We start from the raw sequence: 12,686 nt of genomic DNA, 5'->3' as shown, positions 1-12,686 counted from the left end.
ATTACTCGTGTCCTTACGTATTGGGGATCTTACGGTATTAAATGTGTTGATTTGGAAAGCTTTTGTACAAAGTTATATTGAAAAAACCGTCTCGTCCTTAATTTTTGCACACCAGTGTAGATGCACCTATGTACCAAATTTCGTAGCCGTGGGTCTATTAGCTTACGCGCAGCGCGAACGAAAGACACACACACACAGTTAGACTCTTTGTTTCATTATATGTAGAGATACATAGCGATAATTTGGTGGCAACAATTTGAAAAGTGAAGTGACATTTATAGTGAACCAACGCCAAAAGGAAATTAATATCTTTTCTGGGCCCTTTGGGTTAAAAAAATCTGAAAGCTTTAATAAAAAATTATGAAACTTTCAGGTTTTACATTGCGTTCAAAGTGGAACTTTTTTTATGCCGTTTTGACATAATTAGGTCATTTGCACAACCAATTGTCTGTTTGAATTAAATATGCAGTTATAAAAATATTAGATTAAAGATTGGTTACCATTTTAATTATAAAAATTTAAGTTTAAGTTTAATTCTAAAAGTTAGTGCGAAATTTGGGCCTGTTTAAGAGAAATCAGTTTCTTTATGTCTGGTCTCATTTCACTTAATTTTGAGCGTAAATTAGACTCTACATTTAATATTGTTCTGGATTTATTTTTTAAATATAACATAGAAGAAATCCTTGTTCACACATATAGGTTATACAAAACGGCAATGATAATTTAATAGCTCTATTTGAAATGCTTCTAAATTATTTTTTTTTCGGTTAAGCCAAAAGTCAACAAGTGTGTTACTTTCGAAATCTTCAGTTCCGTGTACGATCACGGAAATTTCTATCAATCTATAAAAATATTTTTCTTCACGAGATAAAATTTCAGGTATATTTAAACAAAATGGATTTCTAATCCAATTTTCTTTTTCATAATCCTTGGGAAAATACATGTTGAAATTATTTATCAATGAAAAACAATGATTTTTTAATATCGGATGCTGATTCTTCTTCTATTTTGAAATTGTTTTGTTTAGAAAACTTTCTAAAAGTGGCAAAAAACTTAAAATATTATTATCTAATTCTTTGATTATTAGGTCGAGTTCTTTTATCATTGCCTTTATTTTATCTCTAACGGTAAACAAATTAGCATTTTATCCTTGTAATCCTAAATTTAATTTATTTAACTTTCCAATCAGCTAAATATGCTAAAGGTGCCAACCAGAATTCACTAAATAAACATTTTTCTGATTCAAGTTTTAAATCAGAGAGGAAAATTTGAATTTCTGATCAAAATTTGAATTTCTGAGTTCAAAAAGACGATTTAAAGGTTTTGCCTCTGGATAACCACCTTACTTTGGAATGTAACAAAAGCGTTTCATGTTCACTGCCCATCTCTTGGTATTAAATCCTAAATATTCTTGAATTAAAGCTTGGCTTTTAATAAAATTAAAATTTTCAAAGCTTTATTTAAAACGAATTTCAGGCTTTCAGAGATTGTTTTGGCTTCTAAAGCTTCACGATGTATGGAGCAGCGATTAAATTTAGTTTCAGATGCGACTTTCTTTATTTGAGAAATGACTCCGGAGTGTTTGCTGTTAAAGCCCGAGCTCCGCCACTGCATACGACAGTGCACTTATTCCAAGGAAGATCATTCTCAGACATAAAATTGTCAATTACTTTGAAAATTTCACTTGCAGTTGTTCTAGCATAACGAGGTACACAAAATAAATACTCTTCAACAATTCGTTCATCTTCTTCGAAACGTGTGTAAACTAATAAGTGAACAAAGTTCGTTATATCAGTACTTTTGTCCAATTGCAATGCAAAATATTCACTTAGGTTTATTTTTTGAATAAGTGTCTTTTTAATGGAATTTGAACATTCAAGATGTCTTTTAAGAAACGATGGTGTCGTGCTTTGATTGGATTATGGTTCACCGCACACAACACATTGAGGTTGAGGGTCCATTTCATCTCCATTCTATGTAAATCCAAATGACAAATAACTTTCATTATATTTTCAATTTTTTCTTTTCTTTCCAGTATTTTTAGTTCTATTAGATTGTCCTGGATCCAGCACCTGTCAACCGTCACTTTTCCGCTTAGTCAATCCTAACCATTTTTCCATTTTGAAAATCTAGGTTTGTTTTATATTTGTTCACAAATATTTAAATGCACAATATATTACGTGTTCTTCAAAAACAGACGATGATATTCTTAAATTGAGTAGAAAATTAAGGAATAAAAAGCAACAAGAAGACAGAATACCGACTGTTAGAGATAGCAAACGGACGTCAAAAATTATTCTCATTTAAAATGGAGCAGTATGAGGCCGGGAATGGCAATATAAAGTGCTGACATGCTAATAAATCAATAAACTCTAAGAGAATTAATGAGATACTATTATCTTTTTTATAGGAACTTATTTTTATTTCTTATTAAATATCGCATTTATTTCTATCATTGCTTTTAGAAACATAATTTATGGCAAATTTTGTTATGTCTACGGCTAAACGAATATTTGTGGAAACGTACAACATGGAAGAACTACGAAAACTGCCGTGCAGACAGATCGTTCGCCTCTTGCTGAAGTCTATAAGAAGCTATTGACTTCGAAGAAAGCTCAGATAGCATAAATTTACGAGTGTTAGAGAAAAACCTCAATCAGGATGTTGGGGTTTAATTTTTGAATTTAATAGTTAAAAATACTTTTCTTCTTTGTGTACCATCTGTTCTGTTCTGGCGTCCCACCAGTGGTACGCGTCCCACCGGTTGGGAACCCCTGGACTAGAGTATACACTGATGGCTCTAAAATGCAAGAAAACACTGGGGCTAGTGACTACAGTAAACTGTTTTCCCAATGTACTCCTGCGGGACACTTCATGTCAAATTTTACCTCAAGATAAAGTTTGATTGTTTCTCTAAAAGCAGTTATTCTAGTCAGTTCCAAAGCAGCGATTCAGGCTGTAGCTGTAAATCATGACACAGATAACCAGATTACCTCAGAAATAAGACAAACCTTGAACTTTCTTTATAAACTCAACAAAACAATCGTTCTTCAATGGATCCCTTCACATGTAGGTATCGACGGTAACGAAAACGCAGTCTCACTAGCCAAGTGAGGATCACTTGCGCCAGAAGACAGCAAACCACTTCCTGCAGAGTCATTTAAAAAGCATATTTTTGATAAATTAATGGATACTCTTAAATCTGACCAGGCAGCAAAATCAACAGGCAAATCTTGGGTTAATATTCAAGACACATGGAAACAGTTTCGTCAAAAAACCCTAATAAAATTGGTATCCTTCCATCTAGTATATGTCAAATTTGCAATTCGGGCATTATGACTGCAGAACATCTTCTTATTTGATTAGAGCTAGATAAAGAACTAGATAAAGGGTCTCAGAAATGTGGTGAGATAAGTAAACTATATTGGAATGCCAGAGCTTTCATTAACTTCTTGTAAAGACTACATCTCTTATGTTTCTTTCCTTATTGTTTAATTTTTTTGGTTTTTACTTTTGTTCCCATGTTCATTTACTCTTATTCTATATAAATGTTTGTTCTTTTTTATTATTTATCATTGTTCTTCTGGGATGTTTGGATTGATCTTTGGAATAAAGCCATATGTAACAGCATATTCCCAAGGAAATGCACTGAAAGCAAAGTGATAAGCATTTTGTGAATCATTATTCAGCAAAGATAGTAAAAGCAGATAAGAACTTTACTAATGTTTAACAGAGATGTAAATGCGCCCTTGATGCGGAAAAGAGATGCCCTGTTGTTTATACCGGACAACGGCAAAGTAATTATATATTGTCGTACAGAACAGCACCCACACCTTGGAGGCAGCATGTTCGCGAAAGAAATAGGGATTATTCTTTGTGCAGGATATCAATCATAATTTTAAAGCACAGAAGCGAGATTTATCTCTGAAGATAACAGTTCTTCATTTCTGACTCCTATCCTCGTGGCTACAGTAGATCATAACAGTTCATACCAGTTCACGCAGGATTATAGCTCTGCTTCTCTGAAAAGCATTGATCTACTGAGATATTAGTCCATCACATTTAATTCGCGATTTCTGTTTTTGATGCATAATTTTAAAGCACACGTAATAAATATTGCTACGAATTTTGTACTTACTTAGATATTTTTGGTAGAATTACAACTAAAATTGTTTTATTTCCCTGTGCAATGCAGCGCGTGATAAATTTTAAGAGAAAGCTACGCCGAAAAAGCTATTTAGCTTTTGGATGTAAAAGTTGGCTTCTTATTAATTAATTTACTTAATAAACTTAACTTAAAGTCTTGACAAGGCCATTCAAGACCTTTGTTTCGTTATTTAAATTTTTTAGGAAAGACTGAAAGAAATGTTATTTTTGTTTTAAAATAAGTAGTTTTGTTCAGATACTTATCTTTTATATCTTCCCTCATTACCATTCCCTGCCAAAATGATATTTCAGTTTCGCGTGATATGCAAAATAGGGGGAAAAGATACCATTTAAGATGGTGACTGAGTTAACTTCAGACAGAGTGTGTTCTATTCTTCTGCCACGTTATTTCGCTGATATTTAAGCTTTTAAATAGCCGTTTTGTGTACGTTGGTGGTAAGGCTAAGAACCAATTCGCGTTAGCTATCTCTGTGCAACTTCGGTTACTTATTTCGTTTAGTTTTGTATTTCTATTTTGAGTTGTAGCCAAAAGTATTGGCTAAATTTGTAAGCACCAGGAGTAGCGTCTGAATTACTTCTTGGGTTAAATAAAAAGGGCTTTAGATCCTGCTAATGAACCTAGCGACTTCTTTCCCAGGCGTGAAATAATACCAGCTCAGAAGAAGGGTGAAAATAGCCGTTTATTATTTTCAACTAGGAGTCACGTACTTCGTGCTTTACAATAACACCGACAACATGCGGTAGAACTTAAGCGTTGTTACACAAATCACTCCAAGTCTAAAAACAGTAGTGCTGGACTCGAACTTTAAGTTACGGCTAAACTAGGTTGACTCGACAACCTAACAGGCGGGATTATTATTCAAATGACCAAAGGCGTATCAGCAGCTCCGCGTAACATCAATGTCAGAAATGAAACGTGAGCTGCCTAGCGAAAACATGCTCTGAATAAACTCCAAAATTCACCTGCTTAAATACTCATTTCACTGAACCTTACATCCTAGCGAGGAAATGCGAGGAGAAGTTGAGGGGTTAAGAAATATAACAAAAATTTGAATAAAAGGTTAATTGAACTAAGGGAAACCCTACATTCCTACCATTGTCTTGTTATTGATACAGTTTGAACTTAGCGAGTAGTCGCTTCACAGTTCAAATAACAATCTAGCCAGTAGTATTAATTTAGCTAGAATCTTATAGTATATTAACAAGGGATGGTTATTCGTTGAGAGTCTTAGAGAAAGCTAAAGGTCAAGACACGAGGGCTCCAAGAGGCTTTATAAGGACTGTAGCCTAAAACGTTTCAGGAGAGAACTTAAAAATGTTACTGTTGATGATTCTGGATTCACGTTTTACGACTGTAACGATTCTATGTGTTTGTTGCTCTGCAAAGTTTCATATCAAGGGACAAAGCAGTTAACCTATATCATACCAAGCATTGAAAAAATTAATACTTTTTTTTATAAATTCTTAAATATGTGTTTCTCTAAGTCTATGTATACATATAAAATCGAAAAACTTACCAAATTTTTATTAGTTTGATTAATACAACCTGTCCTAAAAATAGGACAACGGTATAATCCACTGCTAATCATTCTTGCTTAGGTGGAATGGGAGAAAGCATCTTAAGCATAGTCCAACGTTACATTTTTTACAGATAGTTGTTGGTTTTGCTGTGCGTGTTTTTAGCTGGCATTTTCTTTGTCTATTTTATGGACTTTTCACAATAACATATTCATTTTTAAGCTTTAGAAAATCTTTATTAACCTGCTGAACACCCAGGTTTCTGCAAGATAATTTTCTTAGAAAAGAAAGTCCCAAATAGGCAAATTTTATGTGTCTTCGAAAATTAAGCAGGCTCAGACTATTATCACTAAATAACTGATTGAGCTTACATGAAGCAACAAATGTTGTTTCAAACGCATTAACAAATAAAGGCAAGTATCATCTTTCTTTTCTTGAATTGAGGTAACATAAGCCGCAGCATGATTATCAAACAAGTCAACTCCGTTTTTATATTGCAGAATGCAATGCACATTGGTATCTTTACCTGTTTTCTGCTAACTTTTACTGTTCTTTCTATAGTTGATACACTTTTTGTTTCTTTGATTTTGGATATTACTGAAACTACACGACTGTCATTCTATCGAACTGCTGCAACTTTGTTTTTTGAATCAAAACTGCTATCTGAAAAGCCGCGTTCCATTTTTGACATTGTTTTAGAGGGTATAAGTGAGCATTTAGACATTCTGTGTTCTCTAACACCTGCAGGGAAGAAATTTTATTTGCAAGAACGGATAGTGATTCTTGGGAAGTAAAGAAATTAGCCATACAAATCTTATGTACCCCAGGGTTTATAACTAATGACACCAAATTCTGGACAACTGTACGAGATAATGGCTTCATTCAAGATTTTCTAAGTTGGTGTTTTCTTTTATGTCTTTGCATTATTATTTTCTCCCAAATTCAAGCATACAAAAACGAGAGAAATTCAGTGTGCTTCGATGAATTTCAAAATACAAACTGACTTCATAAGTCAATGTTTGAAACATTTAGTCAACTCCCTCCCCCGTATTTCATACACCTGTCTGTAACGTGATGTACACCTGCCAGCTCTACTGAAGTGCTTGGGTTAACTGTAGGATAACAGTATTTGGAATGTAACAGAGAAAGAAAGGATTATCTCCATTCCCAAACCTGATGGGGATTTGGTAGTAGTGGAATTTACCATCGTCCTATTTTTATGATAGTTAAAAATGAAAGGAAAATTTAACTTTTAGCTAACATTTTTTGATAATGCTTTTTACTGGTATAAAAGTATCATCTTACTTCCAAGTAAGCGTCAAATTATTTGCTAGATTCAAACCATAAGACGCATAAACACTCGATCCAAATAAAGGCATTAGTCCCTTTAAGCCGAAAAAATCTTGTAAAACAAAATAGCAAATTACCTTAAAATTAAAGTTTCTCAATAAGAACTCAATTAATCTGAACGAGATGCTTACTTTAGAAGACATATACCCTAGACTCACATTTTCAAATTCAAAAACTGAAGTAAACATATTGGAACACAAAAAGTAGATTCTAAATGATAAGAAGATAAAAAATGATACAATCTTAAAATTAAAGTTTAAAACAAACAGTTAAACAGAAATTTAAAGATCAAACTAGTAAGTTAAAATTAACAAACTTGCCTTCAAAATTTTAAACCCAAAATGGCTGGAAATTCAAGTATTAAGTGATGGAAGAAAAAGGTTTGTCGTAAAGTGTAGTATTTTATTTAAGAACGTTTAGCCTAAATTAGCGAGAAAATTGGAATTCTTCTTGGAGATAATACATAGAGAGTAGGCTGTTACTCAAATAGCGCTAAAACCTGCTATTAGTTAGAATATCAGCTCAAAATAAAGTGTAATTAAAAGTAAATTATAAAGCCTACGACTTGCGCTAAAGCTGCAAAATAATAAACCAATAATTCATAATAAGAAAACTTTCCATATACCATCTCCAAGGAATTATTGAGTAGGCAGGAAACAGACTTATCAAAGGGAACTTGCCCTCTAACCTAACTCTTCAATTACCCAATTCGTGTTTCGTCATCCATAGGCAAAGGTAAAAGTAAAATTCAAAACCAAAAGTAAAACCAAATGTGTGAATTACTAAAAAGAAATTTAAACAGTGGAATTTTGATAAAAGAGCAAGTAAGTGACTAGAGTTAAAATTAATCAAAAGTCAATTAAGAGTAGAAAACTAAACATTTTAGAAAACCAAAATAATTTAGAAAGTCTTGCCCACTGGAAACTTCCCCAACACGAATATGCATGTAAACCGAATATACATGTATTATTATTATTATCATATTTTGATAGTTGTATAAACTATATACAACTATCAAAATATAATAATAATAATAATAAAAGGGTAGTAAATAGCAAGGTTTAATTTAACTTACATAGATCTACATATTTGAATTTCTGAGTTGTACAAGCATTTGCTAAACTAGTTGAGCTGAGTAGTTTGTTACTTATAACTGTAAAAATACACTGGTGAAATAAATTAAGAGAATTTTCATAACTGATCTACGATCTCCAGAACTACTGGGCAGATTTTAATAAAATTCGGTGGGGACATAGGTTGATATAATACAAACAAAATATACATTCAACAGTTATAATAGACACACATGTTCGTGTGTAACACTTATGGGAGTCTAAAGATCTGAAACAGCCGCTGTAGCAGACACAAAAGAAATGGTTTAATAGGGGGTATGGTCCCCTCTAACAGCCATACAGGCCTCGCAGCGTGATGTCATACTGAAAATAAGGCAGTTTATCAGTGCCTGTGGCAATTGGTCCCACTCATTCAGCAACGCAGTTTACAGTTCCTGGATGGTTCTCGGAGGGGGGTTGCGAATTGCAATTGCCTTCCCAGAGCGTCTAGACATGCTCTATATGGTTTAGGTTTGGAGATCTGGCTGGCCAATCCATCCGAAGAATACCTCACTCTCGAGAAATTCGTCGACCAGAAGAGCTCTGTGTGTGGCCTCGCGTTATCGGCCTGTAAGATGAACTCGGGGCCCACTGCACCGCGGAAAAGGCAAACATAGGGCTCCAAGACCCCTCATCCCTATACCTCACATCAGTCACAGAGCCTCTGTCAAAGACGTACAGAGGTGTGCGGCCATCCAACATGATGGCTGTCTAAACCTTTACACTGCCAACGTCACAACTGTTGATTTCGCGGACATTTGAGGGTGGGTAGCGGGTCCCTGGCTCTCTCCATATGAAAGTAAGGCAAGTGTTTAGGCTAAAACGGGACTCATCGGTGAACAGAACAAGTCTTTCAAGTATTTAACTTTCAGCCGCTGCAACTGATGTATCAGTCACTGAAACATTAATGTCCCTTTTTCTAACTGCTATGATCTTAAATGCAACATCTAAGATATATTCGCACTCAGCTCAAATGATGCATTTTACTTACAATCAGATTTTGCTATGATTCAGTGAAATTATTTGCATATTCAATGCATATTACCTGGCAATAGCTATTTAAAGAACTGAACTTGAGTTGCTTCCAAATTCATATATATATATAACTTCATCTTCATAAAAAGAAGAGTTGTAATAAATTTTTAAGTATGCTTTTCTTGGAGCTAAGAATTTTAATAAACTTGTACGTTGAAAACATAAGCCAAAAAAAAAAAAAAAAAAAAAAAAAAAATCTGCAAAATTCCTTATTTAAAAAAATTAATAAAAAATACTTAAATTAATTCTAACGTGTGATAAAGACAAATATAGAGTTAAATGACTCTTAAATAATAAATCATCATTAATTTGAATTAAATTCGTTCAAAGATTTCATACAAAGACTATTTATGTGTGTTGTAATAATTTTAGGACAATGAGGAAATATCACTAAGTCAGTGTAGGTTTCTCGATCCTGGTCATAAAATACTGCTGATATGTCATCTTAGCTTGTTCTAATATCTCCCGCAGGAATACTCAAGATATATGAAGAGGCGGAGGTCAACTCTTAAGACATCTTTTTACCTACCTGTTAAGGAATACTGCGTTGCCATAGCTTAATGCAGACTGTATGAACACGCCCTATACCTCTGTAAAAGACAGCTCTCATAGTGAAGAATATCACGCATACAGAAAGAGCCCATTGATACATGTTTTCAATTCTACACTCCTAATAGGCCCACCAGTATAGAACAATTATAATTTTTCAATGATTCCATGCGGCTTAGCTATCTGTTAGATGACACAACTGGCAAAAAGCTTTTGCTAGCTTGCATGTATAGAATTTCCATTTATGCAGTGTTCGAAGCAAACTCTTAATACCAAAGCAATTTCTCTAAAAATAAGTTAAGCTACAAGACAGCAATCCTTCAACTGACATCAAGCTCTGGAATTTCTTGCACTGAGAGTTAAATCTACTGCAATTGTTACTTTCATGGCATTTAGCCTCTATAATGATAATGATTATTGTTATTAGAAATCTTGATCATTATGTTTCGAAAGGGCTCAGTAAAACTTCACTTCTATTTACCTAGATCACTCATTCTCCAGTTAAAATTTATTGCAAATACTAAAAATTAAATTTATTACGAACACTAAAATGGATTTCGTATATTTGTTATTCAGAACTAGAATACTGAATTTAGAAATCCGTTTCAGATAGTTAATATATATATTACAAATGGTGAATTTGATACGCTGTTGACCAGTCAAAATATGAAAAGTGATTGCACTTATATTATATTAAAAACTTCACACATCCTTGTTAACTTTATTCATGCATTTCAAGAAATCATAAGATAAGAAATTTTAAAATTGCAAATAAAGACACTGAAAACAAAGAAATTAAATATTTTCATAATATTTTTTGTGCAATATATTTTGTACAAAATATTAGTTCCTTAATAAATATAAAGCCTTTTAAACATGAATGATAAACTTAAAACATAAATTATGATATGACGATTGCCACAGAAAGAAAACATATCTGAATCGATGCATATTTTTGATATTGTCTACGCAATTTGCTACGGCTTACTTAAAACAATTATGTAAAAGCACACATACTATTTCCCATTTTAATAGGTCATTAAAATTCTCATGAGGAACAATATATACTTTAATAATGATCAAACTGCAGTTTAGGAAGCTTATTTATAAAGAAGCGCAAGATTAAACATAATTTCAAATGCCGATTCGTAGAAAACTAATAATCTTCCTAAAATGACTCTGTAGAATGTTTCGAAAGGCTTTCTTGATATAGCCAAGGGAACGCGGTCACTTTCATGTAAAAAATTGGATGATATTACTGCTTACGTTATGTTTACCAATGAAACCTTCTTCCTTGCACACTATAGTTCTGTGTTTATTCAGGGACATATATTTACCTATGTCGATACTTTATATTGCGAATGTGCTTTTCATTTGGTCCTCATTTTAAGGATTCACTTGCGACAATGTGTTGCTGTATTCCTTAACACAGATTGTATGGTAAATGGGTTTCTATGGTAAGATAATTTGCTTAATAAAGCTCAAAGCATCTGAAATTATATGATAAAAAGAGAGCATAAAAAATAAAAATTTTTGAACTTCTTAATAGTCAATTTTAATGTTTGCTTGTTTTGTTCTCTTATAAATTCTAAAAAATAACAAGTTTTGAACTTTTTAATAGTCAATTTTAATGTTTGCTTATTTTGTTCTCTTAAGTAGTCAAGAAGGACAAAACGTCTTAGGAATGCATTTCCGAACTTAATTACTCGAGTTTAATTTTTGAGATAACTATTCCCTGATACGTTTATCTCAAAAATTGAATTGTTTAAGATATACATGTTGAAATGATATATATATATATATTAATTCAAAATAAAGTAATTAAAAGTAAATTTCAAAGCCTGTGACTTGCGCTAAACCTGCAAAGTAATAAAATAATAATTCATAATAATTTATAATAAGAAAACTTTCTATATACCATCTCCAAGGAATACAAATTTAAAACCATCAATGAAAAAATATTTTACAATTTAAATTAGTATTTTAAATAATTTCAAATATTTGTTTAAAATCTGCTAAGGAAAATCTTTAATCACAAAAACACTACAACCAAAAACAAATTTTAAATATTGAAAAAGTAGAAATCGTCATTGATCGCAGATTAATCGACTTATCAAGGCGATAAACCAATTTACCATCAATTAACAATAACTAAATTAAGAAAGAGTTTCATTTTACTTCCAAGTAAGCATCAAATTATTTGCTAGATGCAAACCATAAGACGCATAAACACTCGATCCAAATAAAGGCATTAGTCCCTTTAAGCCGAAAAAATCTTGTAAAACAAAATAGCAAATTACCTTAAAATTAAAGTTTCTCAATAAGAACTCAATTAATCTGAACGAGATGCTTACTTTAGAAGACATATACCCTAGACTCACATTTTCAAATTCAAAAACTGAAGTAAACATATTGGAACACAAAAAGTAGATTCTAAATGATAAGAAGATAAAAAATGATACAATCTTAAAATTAAAGTTTAAAACAAACAGTTAAACAGAAATTTAAAGATCAAACTAGTAAGTTAAAATTAACAAACTTGCCTTCAAAATTTTAAACCCAAAATGGCTGGAAATTCAAGTATTAAGTGATGGAAGAAAAAGGTTTGTCGTAAAGTGTAGTATTTTATTTAAGAACGTTTAGCCTAAATTAGCGAGAAAATTGGAATTCTTCTTGGAGATAATACATAGAGAGTAGGCTGTTACTCAAATAGCGCTAAAACCTGCTATTAGTTAGAATATCAGCTCAAAATAAAGTGTAATTAAAAGTAAATTATAAAGCCTACGACTTGCGCTAAAGCTGCAAAATAATAAACCAATAATTCATAATAAGAAAACTTTCCATATACCATCTCCAAGGAATTATTGAGTAGGCAGGAAACAGACTTATCAAAGGGAACTTGCCCTCTAACCTAACTCTTCAATTACCCAATTCGTGTTTCGTCATCCATAGGCA

The sequence above is a fragment of the Stegodyphus dumicola genome, chromosome X1 (genome assembly GCF_044657685.1).
Source record: "Stegodyphus dumicola isolate Sdum_Otavi_A_Nest chromosome X1, ASM4465768v1".
NCBI lineage: Eukaryota > Metazoa > Arthropoda > Arachnida > Araneae > Eresidae > Stegodyphus > Stegodyphus dumicola.
Note: the sequence above shows the minus strand (reverse complement) of the source record.